We start from the raw sequence: 22,056 nt of genomic DNA on the forward strand, positions 1-22,056 counted from the left end.
TATTAAATGAGTATCTTTTAGGTATAAACCCCGTTTGATCAGGGTTTATCAATTTACTAATATATTTGCTTAATCTTCTTGATAAAATCTTTGCTAAAATTTTCTGATCTGTATTTAAAAGTGATATAGCTCTGTACGAGCCCGGATCTTCTAAATCTTTATCTTTTTTTGGAATAAGTGTAATAGTTGATTCTGTTAGTGTTTCAGGTAGTTTGTTTTCTTTAAAAGCATGGGAGTATAAATTAAATAAATAAGGGGTTGTTATCTCCTGAAATTTTTTATAAAATTCATTATTAAAACCATCTGGTCCCGGTGTCTTACCATTTTTCAGCGATTTTATTGTTTCACCTATTTCTTTGATTGTAATTTGAGCTCCTAATTCCTCTTGTTCCAAAAGGTCCAGTATTGGAAGATTACAATTATCTAGAATTTTTTTTATTTTACTATCTTCTCTTTTAATTTTAGATGTATATAAGTTTTGATAAAATTGGGCAAATCTATTATTAATATCTTTAGGTAGTATTAGTAATTCTCCTTTCTCTGATTTAATTTTGGTTATAGTATTTTCCTTTTCTTGTTTTTTCAATTGGCGAGCTAAAAGCTTATGTGGTTTGTCACCAAACTCAAAATGTTCCTGTTTTGTCATTTGGAATAGTCTTATTACCCTTGCCGATAAAATTCGATTAAGTTTAAATTTCAGTAATATTATCTTATTGTGTTTATCTGTCGTGGAATCTTTGGCATTATCCATCTCTAACTGTCTGATTTCTTGTTCTAACAACAATTGTTCTGTCTTATTCTTTTTATTTTGAAAACTTTGATATGAAATTATAATTCCTCTCATAAATGCCTTAAAAGTTTCCCATAATAAAGAAGGCAAAGTACCTGGTATATCATTTGTATCGAAAAAAAGTTCCATTTGTTGTTTTAAATATTGATAGCCTTGCACGTCATTTAAAATATGTGTATTAAACCTCCAAAAAAAAATTTTGCCCGGCATTCCCTCAAATTTTACTGAAAATGTCAACGGGGAGTGATCTGAGATACTACTAATGTGGTATGTTGGGTTGTTTGTATATGGCATTAATTTCATATCCACTAAAAAATAATCAATTCTTGAATAAGTTTTATGCACCGAAGAGTAAAACGAGTATTCCCTTCCAACTGGATTAGCAGATCTCCATACATCTATTATATTCGTATTTTTTATATATGTATTTAGAAGTTCGCTAGTTTTAGATTTTAAATTACTCTTCTTTTGTTTTGCTGATTTATCTAGATATGAATCTAAAACACAGTTAAAGTCCCCCCCCTATTATCACATTTTGGTAATTAAACTCTGATATTATGTCAATAATTTTATCAAAAAAGTGGGGGTTATCAAAATTCGGAGCATAAATATTTATCAAAGTTAGTGGGGTTGCATAAATTTCACCCGAAACTATAATATATCTTCCCTCTTTATCTGATATGGTATTCTTTAATTTAAAAGGAATGCCTTTCCTAATAAGAATAGCTGTACCCCTAGATTTAGAAGTAAATGAGGAGTAGTATGTTTGGCCTATCCAATTCGCCTTTAATCTTATTTGTGTTTGTTGTTTCATGTGTGTCTCCTGCAAAAACATTATGTCGCTTTTCAACGATTTTAGTTGGGCAAAAATTTTACCCCTCTTAATTGGTTCGTTGGCACCCCGTATATTCCAACTACAAAATGTAATTCCTCCATTCTTTATTTGTCTATCGTCTTGCATTGTAAATCAGGGTAATATTCCTGAATCATATGGTGCAAACAAATACCTTAGAACTTTAGGACTTGGGTGGTCATCCCGGTTTATTAGATTTATATTGCATCTCCTTCTTGTAAAGTGCCTTAGAAAAAGAAAAAAAGAATGTGATACACAATTACTTTCAAAAAAATTAAACAGATAAAAATCTTGCTTGTGCTTTAAAAAAAAAGGTGCTATTAAGGTATCTAAGGGAAGATACCTTAAGGACGAATAGCCATCAACGATGGCTAAAAATGTATAGACCTCCGTGATGTTGTTATACATTGAGCTCCTCCCCCTTGGCGAATCCTCATAAAAAGTTACATATCGTTTCATATTGTGTTTTTTCTTATATGAGTTTATCAAATCAGTGCTAGTGACAGCCGAGAGAAAAAAGAGACATAAGGAATAAAAAAACAAAACAAATATAGAACAAACATATACACGATTATATAAGTATATATGTCCCTCTAATTTATCCAATCTTAATCTAATCTAAACTTTCCCATATATATCCACCCTGTATTCTTACATAATATCCCATTCTATAACTACCATACATCATACAAGCTGGTACCAAAGGGTTAACTACCGTACAAGCAGGTGCCAAGGGGTTAAACTTTGAGCTTTGCATCCAAGGTTGAATATAACCAAGCTCTCTGAATAACACATTCCAACGAGATAAGCTTTATAATTGTCTGGGTAGCTCGGCCATTTTAATCAGTTCAGAACTTTGTAAAAAGTTCAGATTTCTTCATTGTCGGCAGCTTGACCCGATGTTTTCTTAACGATATCCTCTGCATACTTTAAAGCTTTTCCGGGAGCTGCAAATGAGCGTTCAACGCCGTTATAAGTTATCTTCATTTTTCCGGGAAACAAAATTCCATATCTTACTCCCGGGACTTCCCTCAAAGTGTGTCTTGCCTGTGTAAACAATCTCATTTTCTGGACTACCTCAGGAGAGTAATCGCGAAATATTCGCACATCATCCCCACGGTATGTCAGCTTCTTCCCATGAGTGATCTTTTTCAATATAAATTCCACTGAAGAGATGTCACGGAATTTCACAATTATCTGTCTTGAATCATTTGTTCCTCTTCCAGCTCGTTTAGCGACGTCTGTTCTTGGTTCTTCCGACAATTCCAACACATCTTTGAGTAAGTCAGTAACGAAAGTACATGTTTGAGATTCATGTCCCTCTCGTCCTTCCTTTACTCCGAGAATCCTCAGGTTATATCTCCGATTTCCTGATTCCAGGTCCAGACATTTATCAGTCATTCTTCCAAGTTTTTCCTCTTCAGTTTTCTGTGATTGTTTCAAATTCTTTATTTCCGAGACAATCTCTTTTATCTCAATCTCCATCTCTTCCATTATCTCATCCAGCTTTCCGATATCATCACTTACACCTTTAAATTTCTTGTTGTAATCATTTTCAATTCTGACACACTCTGATTTTAATCTCTTATCAAATTCCTTATACTGCTTTTTGAGTTCTTTTAACTCACTGCAAGTATTATCAATTTTTTGAGAAATACTCTCCATGTTAGTTTCCATACTCTGTTTGTTACTTTCCATGTGAGACTCCATACTTTGCATCTTCTCCAGTGTCATGTTAATTGTAGCAGTCATATCTAAAAGCATTTGCTTCACCTCTTTCTCCTTCTTGTCTCCTTTTGTTGCCATTTCAAGCAGAGACCCTTGGCTGTAAGAATCTTCTTCTTCTGTCGTTTGCAGAGTATCCAAAACTTCCTCGAGCTGAAGGCTGATAGTATTTTTCTCTGGCGCCCTTGAACGATTATCTCTGCTCATTTAAACTCATTTAAACACCCGATTTCACCATTAATCTCCCCGATTTTCACGTCACCTTCTGATGATAACACCCTTACACAACACCAGGCGACTTCGGTGAGTTTTTTAAAAAAATCGGTGCTGACTTAAACGACTTTTACAATTTTTTTTCGGGGGAGAAGCTCAGTGCCGCGCCTTAATTCTCCATGACGCCGCCGGAAGTCGAGAGGGGAAAGTTTTAAAAGGGAACTGAGGGGAAACCATTTTACTTAGAGGGTGGTGAGTATGTGGAATGAGCTGCTAGAGGAGGTAAGTTGAGGCAGGTACTATAATAACATTTAAAATATATTTGGACAGGTTAATGGAAAGGAAAGGTTTACAGGGATACAAGCCAAATGCAGGCAGGTGGGACCAGTGTTGGCAAGTTGAGCCGAAGGGCCTGTTTCGATGCTGTATGGCTCTATGACTCTATGAGAAGGTTCCGAAGACATTTAGGCATGTTCATGGAAAGCAATGGGATTTTGTGCCATGGCAAATGGGAGCAGCCTGAAAAGACACATCGATTGGCATGGATGAGTGTGGAAGGGCCTGTTTCTGTACTATATAACTCCATGACTCCACCTATTCCTGCCTTAAATGAATGACTCCTGACTTTGGAATCTGGCCCCTGTTTCATATGGGAGGATTCTAAAACTAGAGGGCACATGCTTAAGGTGAGAGGAGAGAGATTTAAGAGGAAGCTCAAGAGCAACCTTTTCACGCGGCAGAAAGTACATACTTGCCCTGCACAGGCCCTTTAAACATTCCCCCTCTGACGTTACAGCTATGCTCCCTAGACATTGACATTTCCACCCTGGGACACAAGGTTCTGGCAGTCTGTCCCAATCATCTGTGTTAGCTACATGGCCTCCGTCATATACTTTATCTTGCACTAAATGTTATTCCCTTTATCATGTATCTACACTGTGGGAGGCTTGATTGTAATTTTACTTTGGAGTCACGTGAGTGACTACGTGAAGACCCCATCCAGTACGCATGAGTGTCATATCGTCTATCGCATTGCGTGACGACTGGCAGGTTGAACGTGATTCTCCTGCCAGCAACAGACCTGAGGTAAGTTTTTAAAAATACTTTCAGGCTTTTTAAATCTTCTTGCAGGAACCTCTACTTAGAGATCCTGCTAAAAGTCTGGGGCTAAGTCGGGACGGAGGGGAAACCCCAGTCTCGGATTTCAGGGAACCCCAGTCACGGGGAATCCCGCCCACGGACCTAGGTGCTCGGATCCGCGGAATGCGGGTAGCGAGCGGCGGCAAATTCACCTTGAGCCGCTGGCAGTAAAACCAGCGGCTTCATATTGGTGGAGAACCCGCTCGGGAGTCCGCGGGAAATGGGGAGCGGACGGCGGCGTATTCGCCCTCCAGCCGCTGGCTGTGGAGCCAGCGGCTTCATATTGGTGCCGAGGGCACATGGACAGCCGCTCCGGAGACCGCGGGATACGGGGAGCGGACGGCGGCAGATTCGCCCTCGAGCCGCTGGCTGTGTGGAGCCAGCGGCTTCATATTGGTGCCGGGGCACCTGGACAGCCACACCGGAGACCGCGGGAAACGGAGAACGGATAGCGGTGGATTCACCTTCGAGCCGCTGGCACCACTGCCAGCGTCTTCATATTGGTGCCGGGGACACCGGGACAGCCGCTCCGGAGACCGTGGAATACGGGGAGCGACCTGAGAACCGCTCCGTAGACTGCAGGATGCGAGGAGCGGACGGAAGTAAGTACTGTGCCGCTGGTAGTTAAACCAGCGGCTTCATATACGCCCCCCCCGACGCAGGATAACCCCCCGCCCGACTTTGTAAATCGCGGCTATCACTTTGATAGGGACCGCGGGGATATCCTGGCTGCAGTTACTGCGGGGATACTCAGATGGGGGGGTGGGGGGGAAAGAAAGCCCCAGCTGGAGAACACCGTGGAGAAGCCCTGTGATAAGGGACCGCGGAGAAAAAGCTGGGGGATAAATAACCCACAATGGAGTATTTCTACAAGGACCACAGAGGAACCCCACCTGTAACAAACCACGACCACGAGACCAGACTCGGGAGGAGTGTTGCCCCGCAGCAGAAGGTTTTAAAAGGACATACAGGTAAATTCCTTACTCGAAGGTCGTTGTGTGCTATTTTGTGAGAATATGTTACAGGAATGGACGCCAGCGGCAGCAACCATGATCGCACATCCCGCATGGAGCGGTTGATGGATCAGAAGCTCCAATGTGACATGCTCCGGCAAATGGAGCCTAGTCACCAGGGGGTCCTGGGACGTCCATAGCAGCACCTTATTGAGGGCTGCATAATGCAACTCCCTCGACAGAGGGGTGCATTAGGAATCACTTCTGGGCTGACTCTGAAGACGGGTTTGGCTGAAGAAACCACAAGTGTGCAGGGGGTGCAGGAACAACACAACCAGCAGCAGGAGCTTGACGAGGGCCATTGGGCTCAAGAAGGCCACATCATCACACAAGACTTCACATCTCCGGCGGCAGCACCCCTACGCACCCACCAGCAAACCACGATGCACTGAAGCTGGTGAAAGCTTGAAGGCCGTACAACCAGGACAAAGGTCTTTTTTAGGTCACAGCCCAGAACGGCCTTCCTGGAAGATGCGCTAACCTCATACGCGAGCTCCTCTACCTCCAGGAGCAGATGTAAAATCATGCACACATGTTTGAGGCAGCTCCTGGTCGGGTTGCATAAGTCCTCCCATTCGGATAAAGGTATGGAACCTCATCGATGATGTCTCCAGTCACGGATACAAGTTGGTATTATTAAACTGGTTTGAATATTTACACTGGTTTGGGATAACACTGGATTAGTTTATACTGCACACAGGTATGGTTGGAGTTGCCTTTCAAGACAAGGCTCACAAGAATGGGATGTGGACTGATCATTGTCAACAGCCTCATCCCGCATGTGCAGTATAGACTTTCTGAAAAACTTCCATGTGATCATTTCTGCTCACAGGGTTGAAGATATTTGAAATTTAACTGGATGAGGCAACGATTCACTCAGGAGCGTTACAATGGGCTAACTCCAGTTTCCAGATCATTTACCAAATCACTACTATCAGTGCTTCGGCTGAACAGAGCTAACAAATAAGTAGCATAGCCAATCTGGATGATATTGAACATACTGTATTTTACTAAATTAGCCTTATCAGCCACATAGCTATATTTGAGGAATTGGTTCTCACCCGTCCAGTTAAATTTAAATTAAGTTGATACCAACTGAAACTATTGATTGTTGGGATACAATCATCCATTTATGGGTCTGGGATCAGCTCTGAGACAAAAAATTAAACCTCTGCTCTTTTTAGCTGAAACAATCAAAGTCACAATGATGGACAGCTTTGCTCCACTAAAACCTCTTATCCGTAAATCTTCAGTCATTTCCAACTGATGCTATTGCCCAAAGATGGGTAATTTACTAATACCATCTCTAGTTACAGAGGCAGATGGGATTAGCATGAGTTATCAAGTGTTCAGTCATGGTATCAACTGCTAATGGACACCAGGTGCATTCTGGGCATTAAAGAGTGTGTGGATATGCATATACGGCATGCATAAGTCCAAGGTGATACACTTTGGTGGTGGTATATGTTAATCACAAAGGTACAATCAAATCAAAGTATCTGGTGATAGTTTTACCAAACCACATTTAGCACTGGTGTATTATTATGCAAAATCAATGACAGCACAGAATGAATGTGTGATCACAAAGTATTTAATGGCAATGTGGATTGATAGAACACTAACTATTGAGTTGCTTGCATCCAGTTTCAATCAACAGTGAACGAGGCATACAGTGGCGAAGGGTGCATTCTCGCTACACTAGGAAGGAATGTTCTTTTATGTTTTCCTCCATTTGGCCTCAATAGACGGGTTTTGCAAAATTCAGCAAGATTCCCGCTTCCGGGTTTTCATAGTGCCTGCCTGGGTTATACACCTATGGCTTCTGCTAATGTGAAGAATGAACATAAAACCTTACATGGTTAATTCCGGATAAAAAGATGCTGGTTCAGTTGTGATGTTGAAACCATCCTCAGCATGATATAATCAATCATAGACTTACAGACTCTGAGAGATCGTTTCTGCGGCTTGGGTTGTTAAACCACGAGCGTTAAGAGTGCTCACTACAGATTGCAGGGATAGCACCAAATAGCAGCTGTCTGCATAGGAGATGGGAAGCATTGTTTATGCTTCCTTACGTTTAACTCGGCACGGATGACAGACACATTAAAATTCAGTTTTATGGGATTATAACATTAAGTTACTATTCCATTACTGTGCCTTAAGTACCTCCTAATCATTTGGCTGATGAGTACATAAACCACTCTGTCCGGTTCTCACCCCCTGATATCCAGAGAATTAAGGTATCGTCAGCTTAAAACCTCCCTGGTTTAGGGACGCAGAGATATGGGTTGTTAAAATTGTACTACATCACTTCACTGATGGGTATCAGCAACATCCCTGCCCATGGTCATACTCACGTACTAGTGATTACGCCATGGCACTGAGTACAGCGCTATGGTTCCAGTCATTGCAACACTGGATAGGATGATCATATCTGCGGGCTATAATAACATGGTTTGTTTATGATTAATCAAGCAGATTAGACAGGGACACAAGACCAAACTAGAGTTGCATATCCCATGGACCTTGGGTTGCATGTGATCACGCATTTACACCAGTATGTCAAGGTTCCTATGAGCATTATAGACTGACAGCAATATTATTAGTTACATAAAATCTTGTTAGAAGGAATCACTACAAACCTTCTCCAGATAGTTATATGGGTCTGGCATATACAGGAGTGTACATTGGCATTGAGTCTCACTCCACCAGGACCGCTATATCTCAGCAGCAGAGATGGACCACATCCTAGCGGTTGCAGGATGGTCAAACTATTGATCTGTCCAAATATTCAGAATAAACCTATTGCCAGATCAGGGGTATTTGCCAACTCTATGTTAGGTATGGTTCATACTTCCTCCAGGTTGAGGGAGGTTACTATTGCCACTATTATTCATTAATAGCATCAACATGTCTATATCTATGTCATGTCTGAATGCATTCTTAATGTTCACTCATCATTGGCCTACTGATGCAGTGTATGACACCTGGACTCATGAAATCACAGCGCTTTAAAATCTTCACGTAGTCACTAACGTGACTCCGAAGTAAAATAGTAAGATTAAACGAGAACTTACCAGTTTGAAGTTTGATCTTTATTTTATGAGGAATAACGTTGAGGGATTACGTGCCCTCTGCTCCCAGCCCTCTATCATAAAGTTCAACAGGTATTATGGTTCTCTTATCTTACTATGTTCAGTTCAACAACTGTTTTCTGCGATTTCACACCGCTGCTTTGAAGATTGACACGCATGCGTACTGGACGGGGTCTTCACGTAATCCCTCAACGTTCTCCTCATAAAATAAGGATCAAACTTCAAACTGGCAATTTCTCGTTTAATCTTACTATTATTTTGTTTAGTGTAGTTATTAGTTTAGAGATGCAGTGCAGAAACAGGCCCTTTGACCCACCGAGTCCACGCCGACTAGCAAGCCCTGCACTATCTACACGTAGGGACAATTTACACTTATACCAAGTATAAAAACCTAAGACAATTAACCTACAAACCTGTATGTCTTTGTAGTGTGGGAGGAAATCGAAGATCTTGGAGAATACCCATGCGGTCATGGAGAGAACGTACAAACTCCGTACAGACAGCACCCGTAGGTAGGATCAAACCCCGCAAGCGCTGTAATGCCACCCTTATGTATTGTCTTTCCGCTGACTGGATAACACGCATCAAAAAAGCTTTTCACCATACCTCAGTAGACGTAACAATAAACTAAACTAATGCTCCATATTTTTCCTTTTCTGTTTTTGGACATCTTGTTAGCTCCTGATACACAAAAAAATGGATCTGCATTTCTGGAGAAAAGGAATAGGTGACGTTTCGGGTCGAAACCCTTCTTCAGACCCATCTCAACCCGAAATGTTACCAATTTCTTTTCTCCAGAGATACTATCTGACGCTGTTACTCCAGATTGTTGTGTCTATCTTCAGTTTAAACCAGCATTCTAACATGACTCCTGTTTTAGATCCAGTTTTAATCTCTCTATCCCTTTTTTCAATGGAATACACTTAATCTGAAGCTGAAAAATCTCTATTTTAAAGTCCTGGTGATTCTTAATTACAGTTTCAACTTACCTGCATCAGAACCATAGCTCCCTGATAGTGTAAACATAAGTAGATAGAGTGCTAAAAAATGCTTACCTTCATTGGTTGGGACATAAGTTAGAAAGAGTCAGAAAGTCATGATGCAGCTCACCAAGAATTTGGCTCAGCCAAGTATTTGGAGTATTGTGTGTAGTTCTGGTTGTCCAATTATAGGATATGGAGGCTTTGGATAAGGTGCAAAAAAGATTTACCAGAATGTTACTTGGATTAGGGGGTATTGTAATATAAGGATAAATTAGACAAACAGATTGTTTTCTCTGGGAGGTACACAAAATTGCTGGGGAAACTCAGCGGGTGCAGCAGCATCTATGGAGCGAAGGAAATAGGCGACGTTTCGGGCCGATACCCTTCTTCAGACTGATGGGGGGTGGGGGGGGGAGCGGTAGAATGGAGACGGGGCGATGTGTGTGGGGGGGGGGGGGTTGTGGGTGTTGGAGGAGTGGTGGGTGGTCAGGGGGTGGGGGGCAGAGAGGGCTGTAATGTGGGTGGGAAAGAGCGGGGGTGACATGATTGGGGGGGGGATGGGGGAAGGTCAGTGGAGCAGCCACTGAGGTTAGCAAGGCTGGGCAGACGGGCGCTAGGACCCGGTGGAGTTAAGTCCAGCAGAGTGGGAGTAAGCAGCGTGGAGGCTGCAGGCCCAGTGCAGAGTCCAGGCTCCAGGTAAGGCGACGGCTGTGGGTTGCTGGAGGGGGGTGGAGTGGCGCGGGTCACCGGACCCGATGGTCGGAGTCCAGCGGTGGTTGAGTCGGGGTCCGCGGGCGATGCGTGGGTGGTCCCGGTGGGCGGAAGGTCGGCGGGTCGGCGGCGAGATGAATCGGGTGCGTTGTGGCGGCCATGTTGGGGGAGCCCCGGTCCGGCGGCGATGTCGGGTAGGTCGGGTCCGGCGGCGATGTCGGAGGAATCGACGAGGGGGAGAAAGTCCGAGTTACCGTAGAGGCTGCGAGGCTGGGCGTCATCGGTCGGCAGGTGAGGGTCGGCGGCGGCATCGATGTGGAGGTCGGTGAAGGCGGCGTCCCGGTGAGTATGGAAGTCGCTCCTAGTGGCCAAGATGGCGTCGCGGGACTCGGGCAGGCGATGCGGGCCAGAGTTGGGGCCCGGAGTCTGCTGGCGGTCGAGTCGCGGAGTGTAGGCGTCGGGAGCGGCCTGGAGTCGGGATAATTTAAGGTCCTTAGTGGAATTAAGGTAGGCCAGGAATTTTTTATTAAAGAGGTGGATCTTCCGGCGGATGAAATACAGCTGGGGTCCGTTGCAGGTCTGGGTTAGTGAGGCCTGAAGTACAGGGAGTGTCGATGTGAGGTCCTGTTGGTGCCAGCGCATCGCGACCAGGGTGGATCTCAGTGCCCGGTTGGAGAATTGCTGGGTATGCCGGTGGATAGCCAGTCGGTACCGATGGTCCGGTTGGGGTCCGAACTGGGAGGTAGGGAACTGGAGCTGGAAGCCATGGGGTGTGAGATGGAGGCGCAGGCAGGTCCCGAGTAAGCAAATGTGGGGTAGACTGGGGACGGGGCGATGTGTGGGGGGGGGGGGGTTGTGGGTGTTGGAGGAGTGGTGGGTGGTCAGGGGGTGGGGGGGAGAGAGGGCTGTAATGTGGGTGGGGAAGAGCGGGGGTGACATGATTGGGGGGGAAATGGTTGGGTCCCAAGTTTTCTCTGGGACTTCAGAGGCTGAGGGAAAACCTGTTGGAAATATATAAAATCAATGGTATGGATGAGAACATACAGGGCAATATTAACAAGTTTGCTGATGATACAAAAGTTATTGGTTTTGCAGATAGTGATGGTTGTGAAAGATTGCAGCAGGATCTGGATCGATTTAGGAAGTTAGGAAGAGAGTTAAGGAGAAGGACCGCAAAAGTAACAATCTCAGGATTACTGCCTGTGCCACGTGACAATGAGAGTAGGAATGGAGTGAGGTGGAGAATAAATGCATGGTTGAGGGACTGGTGCAGAGGGCAAGGATTCAAGTTTCTGGATCATTGGGACCTCTTTTGGGAAAGGTGTGACCTGTACAAAAAGGACGGGTTGCACTTGAACCCGAAGGGGAACCAATATCCTGGCGGGGAGATTTGCAAAGGCTACTGGGGAGACTTTAAACTAGAATGGTTGTGGGGAGGGACTCAAATAGAGAAAGCTAGTAGACAGTGTGTGAGGCAGGAGGCAGAGAAGGGAAGCACTCAGACCCAACATGTAGGGGAGAAAGAAGAAAAAGATTATACACAGAGAATAAGAAGTGGTGGGTTTCTTAAATGTGTATATTTTAATGCTAGGAGCATTGTAAGAAAGGTGGATGATCTTAGAGCCTGGATTGACATCTGGAAGTATGATGTTGTGGCGATTAGTGAAACATGGTTGAAGGATGGCTGTGATTGGAAACTAAATATTCCAGGATTTCGTTGCTTCAGGTGTGATAGAATTGGAGGGGCAAACGCCTGTCCCACGGTACAAGTTCATTCCAAGAGTTCCCCCGAGTTTGCCCTGATTCAAACTCGGAGATTTACGGTAATGGCCACTCATCAGTACTCGGGGCTCTCGTGGACATTTTTCAACATGTTGAAAAATCTTCACGAGTCTTCCCGAGTACCTACCGTTAGCGTTATGAGCCATTAAGAGACGTCCCCGAGCTCCGACGTACCCGCTAGGTTAATTCTCTGTGCTTCCCACGAGTTTGATTGTTTTAAAACGCGGGAGAGCTCTTGGAATGAACTCGTACCATGGAACAGGGCCACAAGAGGTGGAGGTGTTGCATTGCTTGTCAGGGAAGATATTACAGCAGTGCTTTGGCAGGATAGATTAGAGGGCTCGTCTAGGGAGGCTATTTGGGTGGAACTGAGAAATGGGAAAGGTGTAGCAACACTTATAGGGGTGTATTATAGACCGCCTAATGGGGAGCGAGAACTGGAAGGGCAAATATGTAAGGAGATAGCAGATATTAGTAGTAAGCACAAGGTAGTGATTATTAAACCGTAATTAAGTAGGCTCTTTTGGGACAAAGTTAGCTCGGGGCTGACTTCCATTGTTCCAAAAATAATCAATTCTGCGTTCGGTTTCAGTTTTATTTTAAATAATTTTGTAAAAATTTCAAAAATTTCATTACAAAATTTTTGGATTTTTATACCAAAAAAAAAGGAATGTGCTATAGTTGCTTCTTGGGACAGACATTTATCCCAAATGGGGGATTCATTTGGAAAAAGTTTACTTATTTTAGTTTTTGAGTAGTATAGTTTATGTTAGGTTTTAAATTGAATTAGAATATGTCTTACATTAATCGAGCATTTATGCACATATAGCAAATGTTTATCCCACCTCTCTTTCGAAATTTTTATAGTTAGTTCTTGTTCCCAGTCTCTTCTAATTCTATCGGATGATGGTATTTCTATATTTGTTATACAAGCATGATATTAAATTAGCTGATTCCGCCTTTGTATTCATTGCTTCGTCTAATAAGTCTGGAGACAAGTTATGATATTCTTGTGTATATTTTTTCAAATAGTCACATATTTGAAAATATTAAAAATATTGATTATTTCTCAAATTGTATTTAAGTTGTAGTTGTTGAAATGGTAGTAAATTTCCAGTTTCATACGTCTCCAAACATTTTAATTCCTATTCTTTCCCAGTGTATAAATGATTTATCTATAATAGATGGTTTAAACGACAGATTATTAACTATTGGAAAAAGAAGCGATAGGTTTCTTAATTTTAGGGTTAATTTTATTTGTTTCCAAATTCTAATTGTACAATGGATAATTGGATTTTTATCGTATTTTGTATTATTCAATTTTATTGGTGGGAGGAGGATTGCTCCTATATTAAAAGGGGAGCAATCCTCTCTCTCCATTACTATCCAATCCACCTGCTGGGCAGAGTTGTCCAACAGGTGAATCACATTTTTGACATTTACTGCCCAATAATAGTACAAAAAATTAGGAAGTGTTCATCCACCAAATTCTTTAGGTTTACACAGATGTTTCTTTGAATTCTGTGGGATTTATAGTCCCATATAAAATTTGTGGTAGAAAGATCATTTTTATAGCATTTATTCGGCCTATTAAAGACATCGGAAGAGTTTTCCAAAATTTAATCAGAGCGTTTAGTTTATTAAGTGGGCATGTAATTTGCATTAGATAAAGCTTTATATAGCAACAAGCTGGAGTAGTCGCACTTTTTCCAAGCTCCCAATCTGTTAACCTTCAACTGTTATTACAGCTCAGCCTAAGTTTTAAAACTACCATAAATATTTAACACCATCGACAGCACTCCTCCACATCGTAAAGATGGCAGGCAGAAGAAAGAAAGAGGAGCAAAATATTGAAGACTCGACGACCAGCACCATCATGGCTCCGCTAGCAGCCTTGTTAACAGAGCACAAGGCATCGCTACTGGCAGAATTTAACGCAGCGTTCACCAAGCTGGAAACGAAGCTGGACAATATCCAGACCACTATTCTAGATCAACAACAGCGTCTTTCGTCATTAGAGACATTTGCCGATACCACCAGCCAAGACATGCGAGCTATGGAGACAATGCTAACTACGGTCATCGAAGAGAACGCCAAGTTTAAGTCTAAGCTTATCGACCTGGAAGGCAGGAGTCGCCGAAATAACGTAAGGATAGTCGGCCTCCCCGAGAACATCGAAGGCCCCCAAACAACAGCTTTTTTCTCTCAACTCCTGCTCGAGACACTTGGCGAACGCATACTGGAATCAGCCCCGGAGCTAGACCGAGCCCACCGCACGCTAGCAGCCAAACCAAGCCCTGGTGGGAAACCCAGAGCAGTTGTGGTTTGCTTCCATAGATTCCAGACCCGCGAGTTGGTGGTGCGTGAGGCTCGGAGGCAGAGGGGTAAGCTGAAGTACAAAGATATCCCGATTCACATTTTTGAAGATTACTGTCCCGAGATAGTTGAACAACGTTCTGCATATCGAGACGTCATGAAGGAGCTGTACAACCTGGGTCTCAAACCCTCCCTTCATTATCCGGCCAAGCTGTTCATCATGGCCGGGGAGGGAAAGAGGCGACGGTTAACATCTCCCGAGGACGCTCAGGCTTTCATTTCATCTTACCGTCGAAGCAGACCGGGACCCACAGATGACTGACTCTGCTCGGTACGTTTACATCCGAATGGCACAGGGATCCAGTTAATCTACGGTTACATTATGGGTTACATTATGGGCTAACTTTAGCTTGACTGCCCTTAGCAATTAGCCACTGCTAGCGCTCGGCCTTGCTGTTATACCAGACCCCTGTCTTGAAACGTATGAGGCCGGTAAGAAATCACCACGTTCATGACTATGTCTTACCAACTTTTCCTTTTAATGTTTATGTGTAATCATACTTGAAAGGCTCTTCCCCTGTACATGCCATAAAATAGGGCTCAAGGGACCCACATTGTGGTTCGTGATTTGATCTCTGCCTTCTTGCTTTTAGCAGCTGGCCAGCATTTGAATGGTTTGTTTACAACAGTCTTCATAGCGGACTGTCTGGGGCTGGTAAGAACTCATTATAGTCAAGGCTGCGTTACACCAATTAGCTCTTACAGCGTTTTTGTTTAACAAAACTTAATTGATGTTCTTCTGCCCTGCGCCTTAATCCAAGAATCCAGTTTGCCACTTGTTAATCTCTCTAATGCTAACTCTTTCTTTATACCTTACCAACTTTAAGTTATACTATGTTATACCAAAGGAAGCTATTCCTGTTTCACTTATACGTTGGCTTACTTATTTAGTATCACCATTTTGTTAATTTTGTTAATTTGTCTTGTTGTATTATTACTATCATCACTACTATTATCACCATTAGTGTTAGCAATGTCATTGGTAGTACAACTGCCAAGGCTATTATTTTAACTTTGTATCTATTCATTTAGGATTACTTCACTTTATTTCTATTTCTATTTTTATTTTCTATTGTCCATTTCTCAAATTATTATTATCATTGTTATCATTATTATAGTTATTTCATTTTATGTTACTTTACTGATATTGAGCGACTTTGCTGCTTTGGGATGTGGAAATATTGGGAGTTAAGATCGGACTACTCCATGCGGATGCAAGGACAACGTACCTTGGTGCAATGGGCACTCAAGGTTCGGTGGGGACATTGGGACCTCAGGTCCGGGGACTCAAGTTTGAAAGATGGTTAAGTGATATGTGTCACGACCGTTTGTTGTGTGTATACGTATGTATGTATTTTTTTTTCTTTTTTTTTTTTCTTTTCCCCTTTTACCACCCACACCCCCACTCTCAGCAGCTGGCTTCGATGTGCTCTTCCATTTCAATCTGCAGTATTACAGCGCTCTGCCCACTCGTTTGGATATAGCTAAATATGGCCAACACAAACGACACTCTTAGATTTGTCTCGTGGAATTTGAGGGGAGTGGGGGGTCCTACTAAGACTGATAAGATCTTGGCCCACTTGCAATACCTTAAGGGCGATATATTTTTTATTCAAGAGACACACCTTCACAACAGAGAGGTAACACGGCTTAAGAGAGGCTGGATTAGCCACTTATTTCATTCAAAATTCAATTATAGGGCTAGGGGTACTGCTATCCTGATTCGTAAAAACGTTATGTTCGAACCACAGAAAACGGTGGAAGACCCTGCTGGCCGCATTGTCATGGTCTCTGGCAAACTGCAAGACACACCTGTCATATTGGCCAGTATTTACGGTCCCAACTGGGATGACAGCTCATTTGTAACCAAATTTTTTACATCTCTCCCAAACATTGAAAATTACCACATCATTGTGGGTGGAGATTTTAATCTGGTCCAAGACCCTATACTGGACAGATCTTCGAACAAAGCCTCTACTTTAACTAAATCAGGTAGGACTTTGCATGCTTTTACCAAACAACTTGGGCTCACTGACCCATGGAGACATACATTTCCCACGACTAAATTATTTTCATTTATTTCCCACGTGCACCGTACCTATACCCGTATAGACTTCTTCCTCTTAGATAACAGACTGCTCTCCAAAATTAAATCCAGCGAGTATCATAGTATCGTGATATCAGGTCACGCTGCGACTTCCCTCGATCTTCACTTTCGTAAACGAACTAACCCCTTTAAACAGTGGAGGTTCAACTCCTCATTACTAGCAGAGGCTCACTACAAGCAATTCCTGCACTCCCAAATCATTTTATATTTTGAGCTGAATGACTCGCCGGACATAGCAAGAGGTATACTCTGGGAAGCTTCAAAAGCTTATATTAGGGGCCAACTTATCTCTTTTGTCTCCAACCTGAAAAGAGCCGAGACGTCCCAAATGGCAGACCTGTTACGAAAAATAAAGGACATTGATGATAAATACGCATCTGACCCAGACCCTAATTTTTATAAAGAACGCCTTAGGTTACAAATAGACTTTGACCTCATGTCTACCAATAAAGCCAAGTTACGACTGCTTAAATCTAGGCAACACTTTTTTGAATCTGGGGATAAAGCTGGGAAGCTTTTGGCCCATCAGGCCAGAACCGAGGCGACTTCACGGCTAATTCCAGCCATTAGATCCAGCTTAGGGGAGATTCATACCGATCCTCTTAGAATTAATGAAGCATTTGCTAAATTTTATGCTGAGCTATACGCTTCCGATTGTCCTCCCACTGCAGATGACATGTTCCGTAGTATGACGTTTCCCCGAATTGACGATGAAGCCACGAGAGTCTTAGGTGGTCCCATAACTGTCACTGAGGTCCAAGCAGCCATCACATCGCTGCAAAGCGGAAAGTCGCCCGGCCCTGACGGCTTCACTGTAGAATATTACAAAGCTTTCTCTGCTCTCCTCGCACCAGTCCTGAGAGATATGTACAATGAGGCGTTTTTACATCGTCGCCTACCGCCCACCTTGTCGTTGGCTACTATCTCCCTAATTCTTAAAAAGGAGAAAGATCCCCTGCTTTATAGTAGCTATAGACCAATTTCACTCTTGAATGTGGACCTCAAAATCCTCTCTAAAGTTCTTGCGCTCCGTCTTCAACAAGTGATGCCCTTTATTATCTCATTAGATCAAACAGGGTTTATGCCAGGCCGACAGTCCTCCCACAATACTAGGCGTCTCCTTAACATCATCCATTCACCAAGTAGTGAGACCCCAGAGATAGTGGTCTCCCTCGACGCCGAAAAAGCTTTCGACAGGGTCGAGTGGAAGTACCTATACGAGGCGATGGACAGGTTTGGCCTCGGTAACAGTTTTATTCTTTGGGTCAGTCTATTATACTCGTCCCCGGTGGCCTCAGTACAAACAAACGACACACTGTCGCCCCACTTCCCCCTTCGGAGAGGTACCAGGCAGGGTTGCCCGTTATCACCACTTCTGTTTGCTGTCGCGATAGAACCCTTGGCGATTTGGTTACGCTCAGAGAAGGGCTTTAAAGGTATCACACGGTTTGACACAATTCATAAAGTCTCATTGTATGCGGATGACCTGCTCCTGTACATCTCGAATCCAGTCAGCTCTCTCCCTGTGATTATGAATATTTTAGAACGGTTTGGGGTGTACTCTGGTTATAAACTTAACTACCAAAAAAGTGAACTATTACCGATTAACACTCATTGGCTAAGCAGCTCCCTCGCTCTTTAACCTCATTCAAATGGGCGGAGGACGGATTTTGCTACCTCGGCGTTTTTATCACAATACCTATATTTGATATGTTCCGCACAAACTTCCTGCCTCTGGTTGAGAAAGCTGAAAGAGACTTTGACCGCTGGTCAGTCTTACCGTTATCCCTCGCGGCCCGGATAAATCTGGTCAAGATGGTCGTCCTACCCAAATTCCTGTACCTTTTCCAGCATGTTCCTATATTTATCACTAAATCTTTTTTTGATAAATTAGAAAGGAGAATATCTAAATTTTTATGGGGTAGCAAACCGGCCAGAATTTGAAAGACGCTACTACAGTCTCCTAAGAGTGACGGCGGTTTAGCACTTCCTGACTTTAGGCGATACTACTGGGCTGCTAACTTGCAAAAAAATCCTGTACTGGATGAATGATGATTGCGACCACCTACCGACCTGGGTCCACATGGAAAAGGCGAGTTCACATCTCCCGTTGCGGTCTGTCCTATGCTCTCAACTCCCCCTTTCTATAACATCTGCGGGTGCAGGCCCAATTGCGTCCCTCTCGCTCAAGATATGGAGTCAATTTAGGAAAAACTTTGGTTTACAAGGCCCTTCCATCTTGACCCCACTGCTTAAAAATCACATCTTTAAACCTTCAAGTACAGACTCCGCATTCAAAACCTGGCATAGTAATGGCATCAGTAGTATCAAAAACCTATACAAGGATGGTATTTTTTCGTCTTTTGCAGAGCTTTCGTACAACTATAGCCTCCCAAACTCACACCTTTTTCGTTTTTTCCAGATTAGGAATTTTGTGAAGAAGATATTCCCCCATTTCCCAAATCGTCCCCCTGAAACCCTGACCGATTCCATCCTAGCTCTAGATCCCAACCGGAAGAAATGCATCTCTTTTTTGTACAACTTGTTAGGGTCGGTTATATTGAAACCTTATACCTCATTAAAAGCTGCGTGGGAGGGCGAGCTGAATACGAAACTAACAGACCAGCAATGGGACTCTGCCTTGGATTTGATCCATTCTTCCTCCATATGTGCCCGTCATGGCCTAATCCAATGCAAAGTCCTTCACAAAGTCCACTACACAAACGCAAGATTATCTAGAATATACCCCGCTGTTAAAGACACCTGCAACAGATGCAATCAATCCCCTGCCAACCATAGTCATATGTTTTGGTCTTGCCCTAAGCTAGCAACCTTTTGGAGGAGTGCTTTCGACGTGCTAAGCAGAGCCTATGGCCAGACTATTCCTCCAAACCCACTGTCAGCTATTCTTGGTATTCCCCCCAACACCAACCTCTCTGTTGCGTTGAAGCGGGTCCTGGCTTTTACAACCCTGTTAGCCCGGAGACTGATTTTGCTTAACTGGAGACTTACCTGTCCCCCGACACACGCCCGCTGGATCAAGGAGGTGCTCTACAACTTAAAGCTTGAAAAACTTAGGTTCTCTCTCAAAGGCTCTACCAAGACATTCCTAGATACATGGAACCCTTTCCTGGAACTTGTTCACTCTCTTAACTTGTTTCCGGACTCGGAAGAGGACTGAGTGCCCTCTATCACAGCTCTGTCTTATTGCAGCTGCTATCCCCTCAACCCCTCCCTCCCCACAAATTTTTTTTTTTTTTTTTAATTTTCCTCTTCATCTTTTTATTTATTTATTTGTTTATTTGTTTATTTATTTATTTATTTATTTTTTATCGTATTTGTGTGGATGTGTACGTATGTGAGTGTTGTTTGTTCCCGGGTGGCGAGGGTGGGTAAGGGTTTTGAGGGTCGTTTACATACTGTTGTACAATTATGTCCTGATTATCACTGTCTGTTATCATTGTATGTATGCAAATTGCTGTTAAATTCAAAATTCAAATAAAAAGATTTAAACTAAATAAAGCTTTATATTTTCTAGTAATTTCAATTCCCAAATATTTAAATTTTTCTGTAGCAATTTTAAAAGGGAATTTTAAAAGGTGTGTTGAGTCTCGGGGTTTTATCGTCATAATTTCACTTTTATTCCAATTTATTCTGTATCCTGAAAAGGATCCAAATTCCTCTATTACGTTTAGTATATTTGGTATACTAATTTCGGATTTTGTGATGTATAGTAGTACATCATCTGCGTATAGTGATATTTTATTATTTGAGTATTTTGTATTATAACCATGGATGTTCGGATGTGTTCTAATGCTTTCAGCTAGAGGTTCTATTACAAGAGCAAATAGCAGTGGTGATAGTGAACATCCCTGGCAATTGCCCCTTGATAATTGAAATTACGGGGACAATATGTTGTTAGTTAATATTCTAACAGTGGGCCTGTCATATAATAGTTTTATCCATGAGATAAAATTCTCTCCCATTTGAAATTTTTGCAATACTTTAACAAGGTAGTCCCATACCACTTGATCGAATGCTTTTTCTGCGTCCAATGAAATAATTGATAAGTCTTGTTCTTCAATTTTATATGAATGCATTATATTAACCAGACGTCTCAGATTATTGCATGAGTATCTCTTGGGTATAAACCCCGTTTGATCCGCAATTATTAATTTACTAACATATTTACTTAGTCTTCTAGCTAATGTTTTCGCTAGTATTTTTTGATCTGTATTTAACAGCGCAATGGCTCTATATGAACCAGGTTCTTCTATATCTTTTTTAAGTATAAGTGTAATCGTTGATTCCGCTAATGTTTCTGGTAATATTTGTTCTTTAAAAACATATGTGTACATTTTGTGTAAACGTGGTGTAATTATCTCATAAAAACCTTTATAGAATTCATTACTAAATCCGTCTGGTCCTGGTATTTTTCCATTCTTTAATGAGTTTATTGTTTCTTCTATTTCCTTAATTGAAATTTGTGCTCCTAGTTCCTCTTGTTCACTCAAGTTAAGTTTCGGGAGATTACATTTATCCAAGAACTCTGTAACTTTAGTATTGTCTGCTAACGTTTTAGGAAGCTTTTAAAGAACAAGAGAAGGTAACTCAAAATGCAATACGGGGAGAAAAGATGAAATACGAAGGTAAGCAAACCAATAATATAAAAGAGGATAGCAAGAGTTTCCTCAGTTATATAAAGAGCAGGAGAGAGGCAAGAGTGGACGTTGGACCGCTGGAGAATGATGCAGGAGATGCGACAATGGGAACAAATGGCAGAGGAATTGAATAATTATTTTGCATTATTCCACAATGGAAGACACCAGCAATGTGCCTGGAATTCAAGAGATCAGTGGGTGAAGTTAGTGAAATGGCTATTACTAAGGAGAAGGTGTTTGGGAAACTGAAAGGTCTGCAGGATGGATAAATCACCTGGACTGGATAGACTGCACCCCAGGGTTCTGAAAGAGGTGGCTTTAGAGATTGTGGAGGCATTAGTAGTGATCTTTCAAGAATAACAGAATCATACAGTCAGAAGTGGTTCCTGATTATGGGAAAATGGCCAATATTACCCCGCTGTATAAGATGGGACTAAAGCAGGCCCTGGTGAGACCACACCTGGAATATTGTGTGCAGCTTTGGTCTCCTAATTTGAGGAAGGACATTATTGCTATTAAGGGAGTACAGTGTAGGTTCACCAGGTTAATTCCTGGGATGGCGGGACTGTTATATAATGAAAGAATGGATCGACTGGGCTTTTGATCA

The 22,056-nt window shown here is 42.5% G+C and overlaps 1 long non-coding RNA gene across 1 annotated transcript; it reads right to left on the minus strand.

Annotated features, from left to right (window-relative positions):
• Positions 1–1,925: 1,925 nt before the first annotated feature.
• Positions 1,926–21,289, minus strand: LOC116978066. Its single transcript, XR_004413368.1, has 3 exons — positions 21,158–21,289; positions 17,640–17,644; positions 1,926–1,937 (listed from the first exon to the last, which is right to left on the minus strand). It is a non-coding gene; the product is annotated as an uncharacterized LOC116978066 (long non-coding RNA).
• Between the last annotated feature and the right edge of the window lie 767 nt (positions 21,290–22,056).

Source organism: Amblyraja radiata, chromosome 10, assembly GCF_010909765.2.
Source record: "Amblyraja radiata isolate CabotCenter1 chromosome 10, sAmbRad1.1.pri, whole genome shotgun sequence".
NCBI lineage: Eukaryota > Metazoa > Chordata > Chondrichthyes > Rajiformes > Rajidae > Amblyraja > Amblyraja radiata.